At 42.2% G+C, this 20,487-nt stretch overlaps 1 protein-coding gene across 7 annotated transcripts in view; it reads right to left on the bottom strand.

Annotated features, from left to right (window-relative positions):
• Positions 1-20,487, bottom strand: part of SIPA1L1 (signal induced proliferation associated 1 like 1) — a 238,188-nt gene that overhangs the window by 187,679 nt on the left and 30,022 nt on the right. For 3 of the 7 annotated variants that reach the window (XM_089521799.1, XM_089521806.1, XM_089521801.1), the window contains exon 3: positions 6,097-6,191. The exons of 2 other annotated variants lie outside the window; for them this stretch is intronic. The gene's annotated coding sequence lies outside the window, so the exon portion shown is untranslated. Of the gene's footprint in view, positions 1-2,790; positions 2,825-6,096; positions 6,192-20,487 lie in introns of all 7 variants that reach the window. 2 more of the 7 variants (XM_089521800.1, XM_089521802.1) reach the window with 1 other exon arrangement.

Here is a 20,487-nt window from a genome sequence, read left to right as displayed (position 1 = left end):
CCTGGCATGCGGCTCCGCCCCAGAGGGTGGAAGTTCCACCCCCTGTGTGCGGCTCCGCCCCCGGAGGGTGGAAGCTCCACCCCCAGGCTTCGGCCCCCCCAGTTGTCTGAGGGGCAGCAACCCGGCCCCCGGCTCAAAAAGGTTGCCTACCCCTGCTCTAAAGACAAAGAATGGGGAGTTAGTGATCAGAAAGATCACTGGCATAGGAAGATGCCAAGTAGTTCCTGTCTCTAAATAATTCTGGATTACAAAGAGGCACAGCCCCTGTTCAGGTGTTGCTAATCACATGGAGAGTACCACTTGTTTTCATGTAGACATGAGGAAGACCCTTTCAGACCACACTGATCAAAGCAACAAGAAAGTGATGGTGGGGCTGGGATTTCTTATCCAGGAATAATGACTGAAGCCAGAAGACCATCTATCCTTCAAAGAGTAGAAAACTGGAAACAGTAGGAGAAAAAAATAAGACAGGGCTAATATATGGAAAAAAGCAGCTGTCTTGTAGTGGAGAAAATGACTGAGGCTGTGCTATTTAGACTGAGTCTGGGAAAGAACTGTATCTTCATCTTAATGTAATTCTCAGAACTCAATGAAACAGACTTATATAACTGACATACTTAAGTGTTCAATACCACTGCAGTGCATAATTACTGTAGTTACACTGCTAGGTTTTTTAAAATGTATTCTAATGTTGTCCCTACAAAAGCATTGTGTTACAGGAACAAGCTGGCCAGAAATAACTTCAATGAATCACCCATAGCTACATCCATGGCAACCAGAATACAGTAATTAAAAGCAACCCAATAATTAAAAACATCAACATTCAAACATCTAATTTATTAGGCTCTCTAAATTCATACCTCCTTATTCTACACCTAAGTGTCACATTATCTGATAGCAATCCAAACAAATCACAAACTGAATGATAGATCTATCTTATCTATCTATCTATCTATCTATCTATCTATCTATCATCCAGCTTTTTCCCAATATGGAACCAATGGTGTGTGTCTATGTGTGTGTGTGTGTGTGTGCATGCGTGCAAGCGCCTTCAAATCACTGTCAACTTAAGGCAACTCCATGAATTTATTAGGTCAGGAATGTTCAACTTTGGTTTTGCTAGTTCCTTCCTCTGAAATATAGTCTACAGCACCACACTGGCGATTTCCCACTCAGATGAAAGGCACAGACAACATAAAGATAAAGGTAAAGGTAGTCTCTTGACATTAGTGTCTAGTCATAACAGACTGTAGGTGGCAGTGCTCATCTCCATTACTAAGCCGAAGAGCCAGCTTTGTCCGAGGACTGCTCTGATGGTCATGTGGCCAGCATGACTGCACCAAACACTGTTACCTTCCCACCAAAGTGATACTGATTTATCTACTTGCATTTGCATGCTTTCAAACTGCTAGGTTGGCAGAAGCTGGAACTAGTGACAGGAGCACACCCCATCATGCAGTGCTGGGGCCTCGAACTATCACCCTTCTGATCTTTCGATCATCAGAATTGGTGTCTTAACCACTAAGCCACCACATATATTAATACAAAATATAGTGTGCCCTCAGTATCCAGAGGGGTTTGGCTCCAGGACTCCACATGTATACTGATATCCATGGATGTTCAAGTCCCATTACATAAAGTGGCATAGTAAAATGGCATCCCTTATATAAAACAGCAAAATCAAGTTTTGCTTTTTGTAAAAGAAAACTGGTGAATATTTTCAAACTGTGGCTGGTTGAAACTGTGGATGCAGAATCCATTGATGCAGAATCAGTGGATAGCAAGGGCCAACTGTATGGCAGAATAAACAACAACCCTATCATAGTAGTAAAAGCAATTAAATCACAACTAAGGAAACTATTCTGCCAACAGTGCAACTATAAACCAGTTCAAATGCATTTAAAAGATGGCAATGAGGATACAAGTACTGTACAGCATTTCCACTTTAAATGACCCTTCTGCAGCAACCAGTTAATGGTCAAAAAACAGTCTAAATAAATTGTCTTTATCAGCTAGCAGAAAGAGAACAAAGAGAGGCCAACCTAGCCTCCTCTAGGAAGTACAGTACACCTGCGTCATACACCTGCAGGTATCTCTTACGTGGCTTTCACTGTGCGATGGAAGAAACAATGGTGTGCATGCAGACAGCGCACACACCACCTCACGTGACATGTACAAGCCCCATTATTTTCAATGGGGCTGGGGCATACATGCTATTTGCCTTACACTGGGGGGGAGGGATCCCCCACGTAAGGAATGGGTGCACTGTAGTTTCACAGCCTAGCTCTCCATCTTCACGAACATGCTTTTGATGATGGTAAGACTAAGAGATGGCCTCTGTGATAGATCCCAAAAACCACTCAAGCTTACAACAAGATTCCATCTTTCAGCCAGTTTTAGGTCCAAACCATATATGACTTTATAAGTTAAAATCAACCAAGCATATTTCACCTCTCTCTAAATATATATACAATCTGACCTTCCCTTACCAAATGAATGGGGCTCGTACCCACGGAGGCACGGCGGTGGCACATGGGGCACATGCCATGGGAGCGCATACCATTGTTTCCTTCCGGCACGCACCTCCTCACTTCCTTCGCGACTTCCAGAGTATGCTGGAAGCCGCGTAAAACACATCCACGTATAACACGGGCGCACTGTACATATAGGTATCATGATTTTCTTAAGCTAGAGTAAGTTAGCATATATAGGTTTGAAACTTTTGTAAACTTATGAAATAGCTAGAGATACTTTTCAATGAGTGAGATAAAAGTGCTGAATTAGACTCACTTTTCTTGAAGATTCACAAATATTTAGTCAGCAGCTGTGGTAAATGAGAAAGGTGGAAGTTACGAGGACAGCAATCCTGTCAAGGGTCTTGCTCCACAAGTTTAACTCTTCTCTATTAGCTGTTCCTCCTTCTAAGCAAAGTCTACTAAGCAGTAAGGAAGTGATGATCAGCCCTCCAATCACAAATGATGCTTTTCTTCATTCACAGCTACACTCATTTGACAAGGACACGGAACATGTCAGAAGCCTTCTGGCTTCATGGCAATGGGGTCTGCCATGTGGTCGGTTACACCTGAGGCAGCTCCATTTTTTTCCCTCCTTAAATGTTATTATAGTGAATCTTCCAAACATATGAATCCTTGTAAGTGCTTGAATATTCACAAACCTGAAAGTAAACCAAAAACCTTTACTCGACAGAAAAGCCTGTGGTAAGTTAAACACTAGCAAATAAAATGTGTTACTCCTTAAGGTGCTACAAGACTCTTGGGTATTTTTTATGCAACAGGCTAATAATCCACCAGGAAGATTTAAAATCTTTATCCATAAAGAATATTTTTCAGTGCTTTCCATGATGGTAGAATTCAAAGACACAGCCTTGTTTGTCTGGATCAGTATACAAATAGATCTTGTAGCAACACTGAAATTTACCATATATACTCGACTATAAATCTAGGAATATATGTCCCAAAATGGACTCCAAAATCATGGGTAGAGACCTGGTGGCACAGTGGTTAAATGCCTGTACTGCAGCCACTCACTCAAAACCATAAGGTTGCGAGTTCAAGACCAGCAAAAGGGCTCAAGCTTGATTCAGGCTTGCAACCTTCCGAGGTCGCTAAAATTAGTACCCAGATTGTTGGAGGCAAATTAGCTTACAGTTGTAAACCGCTTAGACACTGCTTAGGCGGTATGAAGCGGTATATAAATGAAGCTCGTTTGTTGTTTGTTTGTTATATAGGGCAATAAGTTAATATTGCTTATAAAGCTCCTAAAAGAAGTGCATACCTTCCTCTGTAGCCAGGAGTCTTTAAACAGCTCCCCGTTTGAGTTCCTGCACGCTCTCCTCTGTCTCTCTCTCTCCCTTCCTCCCTCCCTCTCTTTCTCTCTCTGTTATTCCTCAGCCTTGCCTCGCAGCCAGAGCTAACAAACAGCTGCTGAGGCAAGGGACAGAGCGAGAGAGTATGCCCAGGCCTGCACCCCGTTTTGCAAGCCATAAGCTTTGGAAATCCTGGGGGTGAAGGGAAGAGAAAGAGAGAGAGGGGTCTGTCCCCCCTTTTGCAAGCCATTAGCCTTGGTAATCCTGGGGGTGAAGGGAAGAGAAAGAGAGAGAGAGAGGGAGAGAGAGAGGTTTCTACCCAGTTTTGCAAGCCATGAGCCTTGGAAATCCTGGAGGTGATGGGCAGAGAGAGAGAGAGAGAGAGAGAGAGAGAGAGAGAGAGAGAGAGAAGAGGTTTCTACCATTTTGATCGCCATGAGCCTTGGAAATCCTGGGGGGTAAAGGGCAGAGAGAGAGGGGGGGTTCTACCCAGTTTTGCAAGCCATGAGCCTTGGAAATCCTGGGGGTGATGGGCAGAGAGAGAAAGAGAGAAGAGGTTTCTACTTTTTTTGATCACAATGAGCCTTGGAAATCCTGGGGGGTAAAGGAGAGAGGGAGAGAGAGAGAGAGAGAGAGAGAGAGAGGTTTCTACCCAGTTTTGCAAGCCATGAGCCTTGGAAATCCTGGGGGTGAAGGGCAGGGGGGGTCTACCCCATTTTGCAAGCTATGAGCCTTGGAAATCCTGGGGGTAAAGGGCAAAGAGAGGGGGGGTTCTACCCCGTTTTGCAAGCCATGAGCCTTGGAGATGCTTTTGGTAAAGGGGGGAGAGAGAGAGAGAAAGTGCCGAGGTTTGTTTCCCCATTTTCCATGCCGGGATTGTGACCCTTGGAAGAGGTCCAGAGAGGGAAATGTAGGAAGGGAGGTGGTTTCTCCCTTTAGATCTTTTGTGACATGCCTCAGTGTTTGACCCTCAACTTACCCAAGGGTCATATCAAAATCCATGATTTTTGGACCAAAAAATTACCCTCAACTTATACATGAGGTCGATTTATACACAAGTATATACAGCAACTGAGGAGCTATCCTCACTGTGGAAATAATCCAGTTTGACACTACTTTAACTTCCATGGTTCAATGCTATGGAATTCTGGGATTTGTAATTTTGTGAGAGATATGGCTTTCCTGCTCAGAGAGCTCTGCTGCCACAATAAACTACAATTCGAAGAATTACATAGCACTGAGCCATAGTAGTTAAAGTGGTGTCAAACTGGATTAATTCTGCAGTGTGGATGCAGCCAGAGAACAAGAAGTATTTTGCATCTACAAAACCTTAGCAATATCACTTTACATATCTATACCACTTCATAGTGAACTAAGCATTCTCTAAGTGGTTTACAATGTGTTAGCCAATTGCCCCCAACAACATCAGTACTCATTTTACCAGCCTATGAAAGGATGTAAGGCTGAGTCAGCCTGGAGCCCTGTGGGGATCAAATTCACAACGTTGGATCTGCAATACTGTTATTTAACCACTGCACCACCTGGGCTCCTTATGCTACCAACTTCCTTCTTTCTCTCAGTCTCAAAGGTGCTACAAGATCCCTTTGCATAACAATGAAGTAGCTTCACTGTATTTTGCACTGCATTACAAGTATATGAGGATTTATTTCTGCCCAGCTGTGTAAATCAAAAGGACATTGCAATTTTTTCCACAGGAAGACTCTCACTCGCATGTATGGGAATGCATTTCAAACCCCTGGCAGTTATTAGGCATTTCTGAAGAGTAACTGCCAAGCTAATGCACTGGACTTAGCACAGTGACTGCAGCAATAAACAATGACCTATGAAATGAATTTCTAAAGTAGGTATGCATGACGAAGTGCAAAGCCCTCTATTTTATATTTCTTAAAGTATGTGTGTCTGATTGTTTGGTAGTGATAAAAAAATACCATACTTTAGTAGTAAAATAAAGTAACCACAAAAATGCTTTTAAAATATTTTGTTTTATCATAGCCTTGTCTACATCCAACAGCAGACCTTCAGATCCTGCTGCGAATCCTGTTTCTTCTTCCAAAACCTCAATGCAGTGACCCATTCAACTTGAAATGGTGCTAGCTCTTTCACCTCAGTCCAGAAAGAAAAATGCAAGACTAACCACAAACACAAACCATGAAGAACTGGTGCAATCTACTACATGCAGCTACAAACACACAATTTTCTGAAAGCTTTGTTGTTTGAATAATTTGTTGCTTCGAAGTTTACATTCTTACCATTACTGATTCTTCTAATCATTCATCAGCATAATTTTGAAGCTGCTGTTCCTTTTGTCAGCATCACTGTGCAGTACATCCATGAAATACTTCAGCTGTAAAATAAGAAGGCAGTGAGATGGGGAGGAAGAGTGGAAAGAGCAAGAGGTTATTTTATAATCTTGTAATAGGTTTTTCTTATTTCTTCCTAAAATTTAAGTTTTCAGACTCATTCCTGATCAGTCACATTTTTTGGTACTGATGTAGCTGAAATTAACAAAATAGTTTTTCTTAGACATTCAGTTATCCAAAACCATGACCGACTGAGTGGACTGATTTTTTGTGCAACTCAGCCTTTCAGAATATAATCTTCTGTTAACTTGCAGACCAAGAAATAAATCATCTGCACTTTTTACTTAAGGAAACTTCATGACACTTTTCCCAATGCTAATATATTTGCTGTATACTGTCTGCACAAAACCATCCTCACCACCATGACATTAAAAAGTTCTGTACTGATAAAAGCATTATTCTACTGTAAACTATGCTCAACAACAGGATTTTAAAAGATGCAGTTAGAATTTGTATTAGAGTTAGTGTTCTAACTCAAATCATATCTCTAACACAAATCTGAAATATAAGAGGGAAAGGTCATAGTCATGTACAACCTGCAAAAAAAATTAATTTTCGGTCCCAGTACAGTGGTACCCCGGGATACGAATTGATCGCGTTACGAAATTTCCGGGGTACGAAAAAGTTAGATTGGAAAAAACTGTTCCGGGTAACGAAAGATTTTTCGGGTTACGAAATTCATTTCGGCGCGAAATTTAAATGCGAAGCGCAGCTAGCGGCTTTCCAGCGCTAACGGAAAGCCTTTTCGGGTTGCGAAATGTATCGGGTTACGAACGGCGCCGCGGAACGAATTAATTTCGTAACCCGAGGTAGCACTGTATATCAATGTGGGGCTAGAAAAGTCCTCCCTCTAAAATCCTGGAGAGTGTCTGCAAGTTGAGCTAGATGGTAATCTGGTGCCAGATGATTAAAAAAGAATGGTGCAAATATGAATAAGAACAGCTGTACTTTTCCACCACTTTTTTGATCACCATGTATAAGGCAGCTTCCAATGGTCAAGAAAGAGAGTGGAAGAAAGACAGTTATGTGAACACAGAATTACAGCTGAAAACTATGTTTACAATATATATGCTATATACACAGAATTAAAAACAGTTATCCATTTATAACACAAAAGGAGCTATCATAAAAACCACTCATAGACAGTCTTCTCTGAAGATGCCAGCCACAGATGCTGGCGAAACGTCAGGAAGAAACTTTTCTGGAACATGGCCACATAGCCCGAAAAACCCACAAATAAACTACTCATAGACAGTATTCCAGATTGTTCCAGGAAAACACTGACATGCTTATGAGAACCTGGAGACCTGGTGGTTCAGTGCTTAAGATGCCGACTCTGACAATGGCAAGGTCAGCAGACGAGCAGTTTGAGACCCAAGCATCGCTTGATGGTGCTCCCGCCACTAGTTCCAGCTTTTGTCAACCAAGCAGTTGGCATACAATGCCATTTCTCCTGGCATGTGGCAGGGGGAGGAGGAAGAAGAGCCGTGCACCACTTCCTCCTCCTTCAACCCTCCCCGGCCTCCAGGTGCCTCTTCGGAGGCACCTGAAGGCCGGGAACGGCACGGGGGGAGGAGGAGGAAAAGGCACGCGCCTGTTCCTCCTCCTTCCCAACCTTCCCTAGCCTCCAGCCCCTCTGGAGGCAGCTAAAGGTTGGGAACAACACAGGGGGGGAGGCATGCACCTGTTCCTCTTCTTCCTCCCTCGCCCTCTCCCAGGCCTTCAGCTGTCTCTGGAAAGGCAGCTGAAGGCCCAGGAGTGCAGGGGGGGGGGGGGGAAGTCCCACCCCGGAAGTCCATCAACTACTGTGGGTAGGTTCTCACTTTCCAAATAAGCCATATATGGTGATCCCAATGAAGCCGTCTAAGCCACAGAGTCCACTTGGATGGATCCAGGAGTACTCCCAAGACGTGAATCAGTTCCTTCAGGCAGAGTGCAACCCCATCTCAGACACATTGTTGGGACCAAGAACATTAAGTCGCTACAGCCTCTGTCTTACCAGGATTCACCTTCAGTTTACTGATCCTCATCTAACCCACTGCAGCATCTAGGCTGTAGTCCAGTACAGTAGACCCTCAGTATCAATGAAGGTTTAGTTCCAGGACACACCACAGATTCCAAAAACTGCAGATGCTCAAGTCAGTATTAGATATACAGTGGACTCTTGTTATACGCTGGGGTTTTGTTCCAAGATCCCCCGTGAATAACAAAATCCGTGTATGCTCAAGTCCCATTAAATATAATGACATAGCAAAACGGTGTCCCTTGTAAGAAGAGCCGAGTTTATATATAAATATATATCTTCCTCTACGCTCACTCTCTTCCTTCCCACTGCAAAGCCTCCACCAGATTTTAAACCCCTTGCTCTCTCTCTCTTCCAATGTTTAAGGGGGTAAGATATGGTGGAGGCTTTGTGGTGGGGAGGAAAGGAAGGGCTTTAAAAGCTAGTGGAGGCTTTATGGTGGGAGTGATTTCCATCAGCCACAGGAAGGAGGTGGCCCCTTGCTTCTTCCTTCTCTCTACAAAGCCCTGCTGCTGCAGCCTCTGCTATTTCCCTGGGATTATTTCTTGGCCTGTCTGCAGTTGATCACAGGTAAAGTTTTTAAAGAACGTTTTTTTTCATTTCACTCCGCAATTGCTCAAATCTGCATACTGAACCTGCAGATACCAAGGGTCCACTGTGCATGTGCAACCTCAGCTAACTGATCTAGCATGTACGCCACTTCAACTAAGTTAGTCAAGGAGGAACAGTGATCACACTCAACTCCCAAAGATGCCACCCAGTAGCGTCATACAATTTTAAACAGCACTGGGGATACAATGGATGCCTGCAGCATCCGATCCCCCATGGGGATGAGCAGGAATCCCCTAATGCCACTCTCCCGAACCTATCTCATAGACAGATGTAAAAACACTGTAAAACAGTATAATCTACTCCCATCTATAGGAGGAAATGTATAATCATGAATAGCATAATGATCTTGAGAACTATATAGTATATCAGGGGTTGTGTGACCCAGTTGGTGCTCTTAGACCTCTCAGCAGCTTTCGATACGATAGATCACGGCATCCTCCTGGACCGCTTTAGGGGGATTAGGTATCGGAGGCACTGCATTGCAGTGGTTCCGGTCCTACCTCTCAGGCAGGTCCCAGAGGGTGCTGCTCAGGGACAGTAGCTCCAGAAAGAGGGAGCTCCTTTGTGGGGTCCCTCAGGGAGCTATTTTGTCCCCAATATTGTTTAACATCTATATGAAGCCGCTGGGTGAGATCATATGGAGTTATGGTGCTGGGTGCTATCAGTACGCTGATGACACCCAAATCTATTTCTCCATGTCTTGTTCATCGGCCTCGAATTCTAATGGCATCTCTTCTCTCAATGAATGTCTTCGGGCAGTAATGGGCTGGATGAGGAAAAACAGATTGAAGCTGAATCCGAACAAGATGGAGGTGCTCACGGTAGCGGCCCCGAAACCAAGAATTGGGTTGCAACCACCAGTCCTGGACGGGGTCACACTCTCCTCTAGTGACTGTGTTCGCAGTCTGGAGGTGCTCCTTGACTCGTCGCTCCTGATGACAGATCAGGTGAATGCGACCATCAGGAGCGCCTGTTACCAGCTTCGGCTGATACACCAGCTGTGCCCTTTTCTGGAAGTAAGGGATCTCAAGACTGTTGTGCACGCGCTGGTAACCTCACGCCTTGACTTCTGTAATGCGCTCTACATGGGGCTACCTTCGTGCCTGGTTCGGAAACTACAGCTGGTTCAAAACATGGCAGCCGGGCTTGTATCAGGAACATCCAGAAGGGACCATATCACTCCGGTTTTGAGGTCCCTCCACTGGCTGCCTATTGGTTTCCGGGCCCAGTACAAGGTGTTGGTTATTACCTTTAAAGCCCTAAATGGCTTGGGTCCAAGCTATCTCAGAGACCGCCTCTTCCCATAAAATCCTCCCCGCACTCTCTGGTCCTCTGGAAGGAACTTGTTGCAGCCTCAAAAATCGAGGCTTGCGGCGACCTCCCAGAGGGTTTTCTCTGTTGTCGCCCCCAGGCTCTGGAACGACCTGCTGGATGAGATCCGTCAATTAACATCTTTGGACAGCTTCAAAAAGGCTGTCAAGACAGATCTCTTCAGGCAGGCCTTCCCAGACTGAAATATCCTGGCCTCAGGATCTCACCCCTCCTCAGTAATGTCTCCAAAGCCCCCTTTTCTTTTCTTTAGAACTGAAGTTGCAGTGGTTTGTTGGTTGGTATTATTTTGTTTAATTTATTGTTATTTTAACTAGTTATTGTGGTTTTAAATTAGATATGTTGTTTAATAACTTTTTAAGGGGGGAGGGAAATATATTGGTTTTTTTAAAGATATTTTTGTTTTATTTACATAAGTTAAGAAACAGCTATTTATATGAATATCACGATTATACATTAACTCATATATAATCCTACAAAAGTTATCTCAACAATCAGTTACTTCCTTAGCCCATAATTCTAATTTGTGATTTACGCATCCTTATAGTCGGATTTTCATAAATTAAACCTGTATTCATTTTAAATCTGTAAGGTCCATCTGAAGATTATAAACTATAGATTTAGGCAAGTTTTGTTACTTATTACTATTATTCAATCATCAATGATTTTCAGTATCAATGAACCCCCTCCTTGAACCACCTAGATTTACAAAATTTGATTATTGGAAACCAGTCTTTCTCAACCCTATCAATATCTTTGTTTCTTAAATATAGAGTCAGTTTATCCATCTCTATCATATCCATATGTTTCTGAAGCCAAAGATCTGTATTTGGTATTTCAGACTCTTTCCAGGATTGAGCAACGAGTATTCTCGCAGCTGTTATCATGTATAAAATTGTTTTACCATGTTTTCTTTCTATGTCCATTGGCATTTTGTTAGTCATAGTCAATAAATAAATTTCCGGTCTCAATTCAAACTTAATATCCAATATTTTTTCGATTGTCAAGTGTATTTGTTTCCAGAAATATATTGTTTTTATGCTGTATGTTATTTTAATGTTGTAAACCGGCCGGATTGGTTCGCCACAGGGCGGTATATAAATAAAAATTTATTATTATATTATTATTATCAGTTACATATGTAAGACTTAATTCAGTTCACTATGAGCACTACATATTTGTCCTAAGGATTGCCAAAGGGCAAAACAGAACCCATGTTCTCACGCTTCCCTTCCTCCATGGCACACTCATATAGGTACTCAGAACCACAGTGTTTCCCTGAATGCATGATTTTCCTCTCTATTGCTCTTTCTCTCCATTCAAACAATGTTCCTAATGAAATGAAAGGCTAAATGCTAATTTGGGAGATTCATGTAATCAATAGTTTGCCATATTGGCCTAGCATGTTCAATGACCAAATAATCAGGACATGAGAAAATCCTTAGAGGGATTTTTGCAAGTACAGTGGTACCCCGGGATACGAATGCGCCGCCTTACGAAATTTCCGGGTTACGAAAAAAAAATATTTAAAAAAACTGTTCCGCGTTACGAAAGTTTTTTCGGGTTACGAAAAAACTTTTGGTGCTTTTCGGCGCTATTTCGCACCAAATCACGGCTTTCGCTATTAGCGCCTATGGGCTATTCGGCTAGCGAAAGTTTCCGGGTTACGAAAGCGGCGGCGGAACGAATTAATTTCGTAACCCGGGGTACCACTGTACAGGCATACCTCCGTTAACAAAGCTTCTGAGAAAGGAGCTCCTTTTTACAAAGTCTCTTATGTCTTCCAAGACCCTCTTACTTCCTTGTCTCGCTAGAAGTTTTTTTTTGTTTTTGTTTTTTTAAGCAGCATCAGCATTAGGAAGTTGTGAAGGACTAGAGAAAGAAAGGCTTTTGGTGTTGGGTTACAGAAATATGTCCATATGAATTTCATAGGCAAGGAATCTCAGATTTTGCTAGTTCCTTCCTCTAAAATGCAGCCTACAGCACCTGGTATTCATTGGCAGTCTTTAGTTCTAAACAAAAAGTCTGGCAGATTCCAGATGGTGATGCTGGAGGACAGCTGCTCCTCTATGAGAGAGCTGACATCTTGCATCCCTTAGGGCGCCATTCTGTCCCCCATGCTGTTTAACATTTACATGAAGCTGCTGGGTGAGATCATCCGGAGACATGGGGCGGGATGTTATCAGTACGCTGATGACACCCAAATTTATTTCTCTATGTCTCGGGCTGTTTCAGTGACCAAGGAGGGTATCTCCCCGCTGAATGACTGCCTGAAATAGGTAACGGATTGGATGAGGGAAAATAGACTTAAGCTGAATCCAAATAAAATGGAGGTACTTGTGACAGGTAACCCCAATCCAGGTATGGAGATAAGTTCGCCAGTTCTAGATGGGGTTACACTTCCCCTGAAAGACTGTGTCCACAGCTTGGGGGTGCTCCTGGATTCGTCGCTTCAACTGTCTTCTCAGATTGATGCAACAGCCAGGAGTGCTTGTTATCAGCTTCGGCTGATACGCCAGTTGCGCCCCTACCTGGAGCAGCGGGATCTAGAAACAGTTGTACATGCTCTAGTAACCTCTCGCCTTGATTTCTGCAATGCGCTCTACATGGGGCAACCTTTGTGCCATGCCCGGAAGCTCCAATTGATACAAAACATGGCAGCCAGACTGGTCACCGGAAAATCGAAGTTCGACCATATTAAACCTATTTTAACATCTGTACTTTGGCTGCCTATTAGCTTCCGGGCACAGTACAAGGTGTTGGTTATCACCTATAAAGCCCTACATGGCCTGGGTCCAGTCTACTTGAAGGAATGCCTCCTCCCATACAATCCTTCCTGTACACTCCGATCCTCCAGGAAAAACCTCTTAATATCTAGAAAGACCAGACTGACGGTGACCTCCCAGAGGTCCTTTTCTGTCACCGCTCCAAAAACTTGGAATGACCTGCCGGAAGAGATTCGCCAATTATCCTCACTCAAGGATTTTAAAAAGGCGACAAAAGCCTTCCCCGATTGATAATGTCCAGAACCAATTGAATCCCCCTTTTATTATTTTTATTATTTAATAAAAAAAATAAAACTTTTATTTTTTATACCGCTTTTCCTACAGATCAAAGCGGTTCACAGTCATTAAAACTCTATGACCCATGTCATAGTACAATATATCATACAAATTCAAAAATACAAACAAAGTTTAAAAACATATATAACAGCAATCGGGCATCAGATAACAAGCTATTCCAATAGGGAGTAATTTCTCTACAGCGAGTCAGGAGGGTATGCTACCTGGAAGAGATAAGTTTTCAATGCCTTCTTAAAGGCTTCCAATGTCAAACTGAGCCGAATCTCTTCCAGGAGCGCATTCCAATGGGTTGGAGCTATTGCTGAATAAGCTCTTTGGTACATTGCTGCCAATCTTACCTTTGGCCATTCAAGAACATATTTCCCCGTTGTTCTGAGGGTGCAGGGTGGATTATATAGGGAGAGGTGCTCCCTCAAGTAACTTAGGCCCAAGCCATGTAGGGCTTTATAGGTAACGACCAACACTTTGTATTGTGCCCGGAAGCTAATTGGCAGCCAGTGTAAGGATTTTAGTATAGGTGTTATATGGTCGGCTCTTGACGTTCCCGCGACCAATCTGGCCACAGCATTTTGAATTAGTTGAAGCTTCCGGACTTGGTACAAAGGTAGCCCCATGTAGAGTGCATTACAGAAATCCAAGCGAGAGGTTACCAGTGCATGTACTAACGTTTCAAGGTCCTATTGATCCAGACAGAGGCGCAGTTGGCGTATCAGCCAAAGCTCATACTAATCATAATAATATAATAATAAATTTTTATTTATATACCGCCCTGTGGAGAACCAATCCAGGCGGTTTACAACATTAAAATAACATACAGCATAAAAACAATATATTTCCCTCCCCCCTTAAAAAGTTATTAAACTACATATCTAATTTAAAACCACAATAACTAGTTAAAATAACAATAAATTAAACAAAATAATAACAACCAACAAACCACTGCAACTTCAGTTCTAAAGTACTAAGCACTCCTGACCATCGCATCCACTTGAGATGATAACTGTACAGCTGAATCCAGAAGTATTCCCAAACTGCGAACTTTGTCCTTTAGGGGGAGTGTAACCCCGTCCAGGACTGGGTGGCAAATTTCCCTGTCTGGATTAGGGGCACCTATCACGAGTACCTCTGTTGTCTCTGGATTCAGCTTGAGTTTGTTTTCCCTCATCCAGCCCATTACTGACTCCAGGCAGGCATTCAGAGGAGAGATGCCCTCCTTAGTCACTGTATCAGCCGGAGACATGGAGAGATAGATCTGGATGTCATCAGTGTACTGATAACACCTTGCTCCATGCTTCCGGATGATCTCTCCCAGTGGCTTCATGTAAATGTTAAATAGCATGGGGGACAGAATGGCGCCCTGAGGGACGCCAGATGTCAGCTCTCTTTTACAAGAGCAGCTGTCCCCCAGCTTCACCATCTGGAACCTTCCTGAGAGGTAGGATCGGAACCACTGGAGCGCAGTGGTCCCGAAACCTAATTGAAAGCCCTACATGGCTTGGGCCCAACGTATCTAAAGGATGGCCTGCTTCCATACAATCCGCCTCGTACACTCAGGTCCTCTGGGAGGAATTTACTTAAAGACCAAGTTGACAGCAACCTCCCAGAGGACATTTTCTGCAACCCAACTTATGGAATGGCCTGCCGGACAAGATCCGTCAAATTACCAATGTAGAGAGCTTTTAAAAAGCCATTCAAACGGATCTCTTCCAGCAGGCCCTCCTGGAATAAAATACTTGGCCACAAATAAGACTTCCCATCTATTGAACTCTGCCCATGATGATTATTATTTGGATTAGTCAGATTTTAATATGTAGTTTTAATCTTATACTGTTTAATCTTGTTTTAAGGGGGGGCATTATGTATATAAGGATGCATTTTAACTTGTTGTACACCACTTTCATTATCTGGCAAAAAGCGGGATAGAAATTAAAATTTTATTTTATTTATTATTTTATTATTGTTTGTGGTGTAGGAACCTATCCCTAATCTTTCCATGTTATTTCTGCCTCTGGGACCAAAGTTTTCTGTTAAAGAAGTAAGGCCCAGGAACACATCTACTTTGTTAACTGAAGTATATCTGTGTATATACTGACCTCAGAAAGTAAGAGATCCATATCAAAACATTTCTTGACTTGAACACCAAACATATTAACATTTTTGGCAGCTGAATACTGAATTATACTATTTAATCACATACTTAGAAAATATTTATTACTTTTCCTGCAGAGGAATTTTGCTTTAATCGTTGAGATGGACAGATTAGAATTTGCTAAGGAAGTGCTTGTTTACATCTAGTTAATACATTCAGTTGCTTTTCTATGGAGGGCTTACTATTATGTATTTTTAACTGAAATCTGTTATGCTTTAGGAGGTCAGGGTAGGAAAAGATGGACCCTTGAAGCAGTTTCTAATTCCTGGAAAGTTTAGGCCTGATAAGTTACACTACTGCACTTTACAGTAAGACCAAGTGGGAAATGGGCAAAAATATATTTTAAAAAATGATGATGATGATGATGATGATGATGATGATGATGATGATGATGATGATGATAATATTTATTTATAGCCCGGACTTTTCCCAAGACCGGGACTCAGGACAGCTTACAATATTAAAAACAGTACTTCTGAATGCATACAAGATGATACAGCATTCCGGACTTCCCCACGTAAAACAAAAAACACCTATGCTCCAGTCCCATATAAATGAATGAGGCTCGTGCACACAGTGGTGCGCACACACCACAGGCATGCGCCCTATTCATCCCTATGGGACGCGCCACCCCTTCCTCCCCACGTGGCTTTCAGCGTATGCTGAAAGCTGCATAAAGCGCACCCGCTTATGACGCGGGCGAACTGTACATTATAACAGAATTAAATTGCTACAATAATTAAAATAAGTTGCATGTTAAAGTATCAAATAGTTTAAAAAGAGAAAAACGTTTAAAACACATTAAAACAAACACCCCAGCCTGTTATTTAAAAACTTTCTGTTTGAAGAGGAAGGTCTTAGCCCAGGGGTAGGCAATCTTTTTGAGCCGGGGGCCGGGTTGCTGTCCCTCAGACAACTGGAGGTCCGAAGCCAAAAAATAAATAATTAAATAATTTAGACACTTTTTAAAAAAAAAATGGAGGACACGCGAAAAAATTTGCTGATTTTTAAAAAAATGTTAATATAAATGCATGTTTCTGAGGTTTCTATAGACAATTGCCCCCCCAAAGGCCCCGGCGGCAATCGGCGGCAGGACCGGGCTGGGGCCGGTCCCAAGGCCTCGCCGGGCTGCATCCGGCCCGTGGGCCGCAGGTTGCCTACCCCTGTCTTAGCCGGTCGGCGGATGGCCAACAAGAAAGGGGCCATTCTGATCTCCCTAGAAGGGGAGTTCCACAGTCCAGGGGCAGCCACAGAGAAGGCCCACTAACCATGCTTGCAATACCCCCAAACTGTGAACCCCAAACTGCAAACCTGCATCTTCAGGGGCAGTGTGACCCCATCAAACACAGGCTGAATCTCTATTCCCTGATTTTCCTTCCAGCAGGAGCACCGCAGTCTTAACTGGATTAAGTTTCAACTTATTTTCCAGTCCATTACTGATGACAAACACTTGTTTAGGACGAGGATAGCCTCCTTGAATCAAGGTGAAAAGGAGTAGCAGAGTGTCACCAGCATATTGATGGCACCGCACCCCAAAACTCCAGACGATCTCTCCCAGTGGCTTCATGTATATGTTGAATAGCAAAGGGGACAACACAGAACCCCGAGGGACCCACACAGAACAATGGCCAGGGGGTCAAGTAGAAGTTCCCTAGGACCACCTTCTGAGTTCACCCCTTCAAGAAGGAACAGAGCCACCGTAAAGCAGTAGTTCCAAGCACCATCCCAGAGAGGCAGCCCAGAAGAATACCATGGTTGATGGTATTGAAAGCTGCTGAGAGGTCCAGCAGAAATAAAGGACACACTCCCCCTGTCCAACTCTCTGTTCCATAGCCAGGCCTGAAACCAAATTGAAATGGATCTAGATAATCCGTTTCATCCAGAAACCCCTGGAATTGGGAAGCCAGCACACATTCAAAAATGTGTTTAAGGTAACAAGTAAGAATTAATTACTTTAAAGACAAGACAAAATGGAATGGGAATGAATAATATCTGTTAAAATGGGAATCTCAGTAGACATGGAAATGTAAATTAGAAGATTGTGCATTTCAATTTTTTTCTTTTAGAAAGAATTCATCTATAGTTACTTGTACGTTACTTGACTTCGTTTAAGTATAACACCCCCAGATTGGGGGGTTGGATAAAACAAAGATCATTCTCTCTGTAAAATGAAACCAGATAATAATCTTCTTGTCATGAGTTTTCCTAATAAACTACCACTTACAGACCAGACTGACAGGAGCCAACTCTTCTTACACAATGATGTACTTTTTAGGGGAGGGTGCACCGTCTTATGCTTGTACCAGAAGTGCGTTGTATCCTATAATCATTAAGGCTGAATACTCAGAAGAAACCTTGACGGGACTCTCCAAGTATTGAAATTAACACAGGAAGACCACAATGACAGCTCTCCTTCAAGTGTTTTACTCCACAAAACAAAGCAAGACTCACATCATGCATGATGGAAGGAAGCACCAAGCAAATAAACTGTCATGCCTATGTCAAATGGAATATGGTGTTCTGAACATCTTTTCACACAAGAAAAGAGGGGACTGGATACTCAGGACATAGTTTTGATTCACTAAAGGGCCCAAATAGGTTATAAATAGATGTCAAAGCCTTGTTCAAGCACATAATTTCTCATTAATTTCTGATATTGTCCAAAAGAGTGAGTCAGAGATTTGATTTAAAATCCACAATCCAAAACCAACTCCCCTGCTTCACACAGCAGAGGTATTTTGGAAGAAGTGCTGGTCAGGGTGCATTCAGACTGCTGCCAGGAAACAAGTAGCAGCTATAAACTGTAGGGACTGAGAATTTTCTTTCTTCCTCATTTCAGTTCTGATTTGATGAAAACTCTGGTTCTAGTAGGCATAAGACAAGATGGAAAGATGGGGGAAAGCAAGGCCACCTGAACACTAATCCAACAGCTAGAAGGAGGAAATACTACATTGCTGACCTTCACCTTTGTGTCCAAAATCACTTAAGAGGCATCATTACTTCCTTAGACATGTCCCCAATCCTGCAGAGCCAACATCCCTTCACTAGAGCATGAGGTGTGCAGTGTTCCCCAGAAAAAGGTGCCTGTTACAGCAAGTCCTTCCAGAGCTAATTCCTATGTAGCAGCAAGGCTGGTGCTTGATGTGACAATAAAAATGGGGGTACAATTCCTACTAATCGTGCATTTACTATTTCTGACACACAGATCCTCATACACACCAGCAAACTGCACAACTGTATTCAACCTCTGTGCATTCAATCCCATAAGCAGAAGCTTGGCACAGAATCTATGTGTGTCCTAAAAGGTTTATTTATATATTTCTAAGGCTTATTAGTTATGATACAACAACTCTCATGGTAACATACAATAAAATCACAAATACAGAATTTATACAGATGAGATCAAAAGCAGCAGAACATAACTATCAATTAAAACCAGCAGAGGCTAAAACATGATTCACAACAAGAAAATATTAAACGTATCACAGAAATAAAAATAAAAACTCAACATAGCAGAAAGTTGGGTGAACCAAGATATTTTGAGCAGAGCTTGGAACCTTCTTTTAAAGAGCTGTTCAATGATAGCCACAATTCTGGTTGTTAATAATTATATAATATGGTGAACAACACATACTTCCCAAGTTGTTCTTAAAATCTTTTAAGACTATTTTTAAACCTTTAAAAATAGGTTGAAAGGCCCAGATCTCCTGAGAATGTCCCTAAGTTTAGACACTACTGATAACAGCGAAATATAAATAAAAATTAGTATCATTACAAATTACTACATATTTTTTTGCTTCTTGGTTTTGTTTTGTTTTTAAGGACAGTGTTACAATTGTTATTTATAATGCAGTGTTATTTACATGTTTCAATTGAAACTCTGTGAATCAAGTGTTTTACAGTACAGTGGAGTCTCCCTTATCTGAAAGAGGACCAGAAGGGGTTTGGATTGGCATATACATAATGAGATGTCTTGGAGATGAGACCCAAGTCTAAACATGAAATTCATTTATGTTTTGTATACACCTTATACACATAATCTGAAGGTAATTTTATACATAATATTTTAATAACTTTGTGATAAAACCAAGTTTGTGTACAGTTAATCCTCAAAAGGCAAAGGTGTCACTGTCTCAGCCACCCATGTGGATAATTTTCAATTTTGGGGTATTTTGGATTTCAGAATTTCAAATTAGGTATACTCAACTGTCACAAAGATTAACTAAAAACATTCAGGGATAGCTGTGTTGGCCATTTAACATATACAAACAAAAACCCATCTTTATTGGCCAACTGAAATGCACAATATACTATTAACTGTTAGTGAGTATAAACTAGTCAGACATTCACTGCTTTTGACATTGTACAACATCCTTTTAAATATTTTCCATAATCTACTTAATACAAATATGAACATAACCAGGCACAGAGGTAGCCAAGCAAAGGAATAATAGCTTGTCAGACATTCATCCTTTAAACCTGTGACACAAGCACACATATTTGAGCAGATACAATTTTCTGAGCTCAGAAAACTGAAACACCTCAGGGCTAAGTTACACAACATAATAGTGAGCCACTGAACCTTTCTTTCCTGTTTATTTTCAAGCAAGCAGGAAGGGCTTCTTTTCAGGGAGGATTAAAGCAGTGGTTCTCAAACTTTTAACCCTTCTTACCCTTTACATCTACATCTGGACGTTGCACCCCCGCTTGATGTAGTAGATGAAGAAAAATATTGTTTTATTTAGTATGTGTATTTTTGTTCACACATTCATGTATATTCTTATTTTAACATCTTATGAGGAAATAATAAATAATAAAAAATTATTTGTATCCCGCCTCTCTATCAAAAATAATCGAGGCGACTCGATATCTCTCCTCCTCCTCCTCCTCCTCCTCCTCCTCCTCCCTCAGACAGAGGCTCCAAGTGCCCACCTTGTCTTTTTCTTCCCCTCCAAGACAGAAACGGTTTGGAAAGTGGAGGAAGAGGCAGAGGGGTCAGGGCCTCCAAGTCCTGTACCCCATCTAGAGGTCCTGCCCTACCATTTGAGAACCCCCACCTTAAAACTTTCATCCCCAATCACCTC

This window comes from Sceloporus occidentalis, unplaced genomic scaffold (genome assembly GCF_023333645.1).
Source record: "Sceloporus occidentalis isolate IW3139 unplaced genomic scaffold, rSceOcc1.0.p SCAF_4, whole genome shotgun sequence".
Lineage (NCBI taxonomy): Eukaryota > Metazoa > Chordata > Lepidosauria > Squamata > Phrynosomatidae > Sceloporus > Sceloporus occidentalis.
This window is presented reverse-complemented; position numbering and strand designations above follow the sequence as displayed.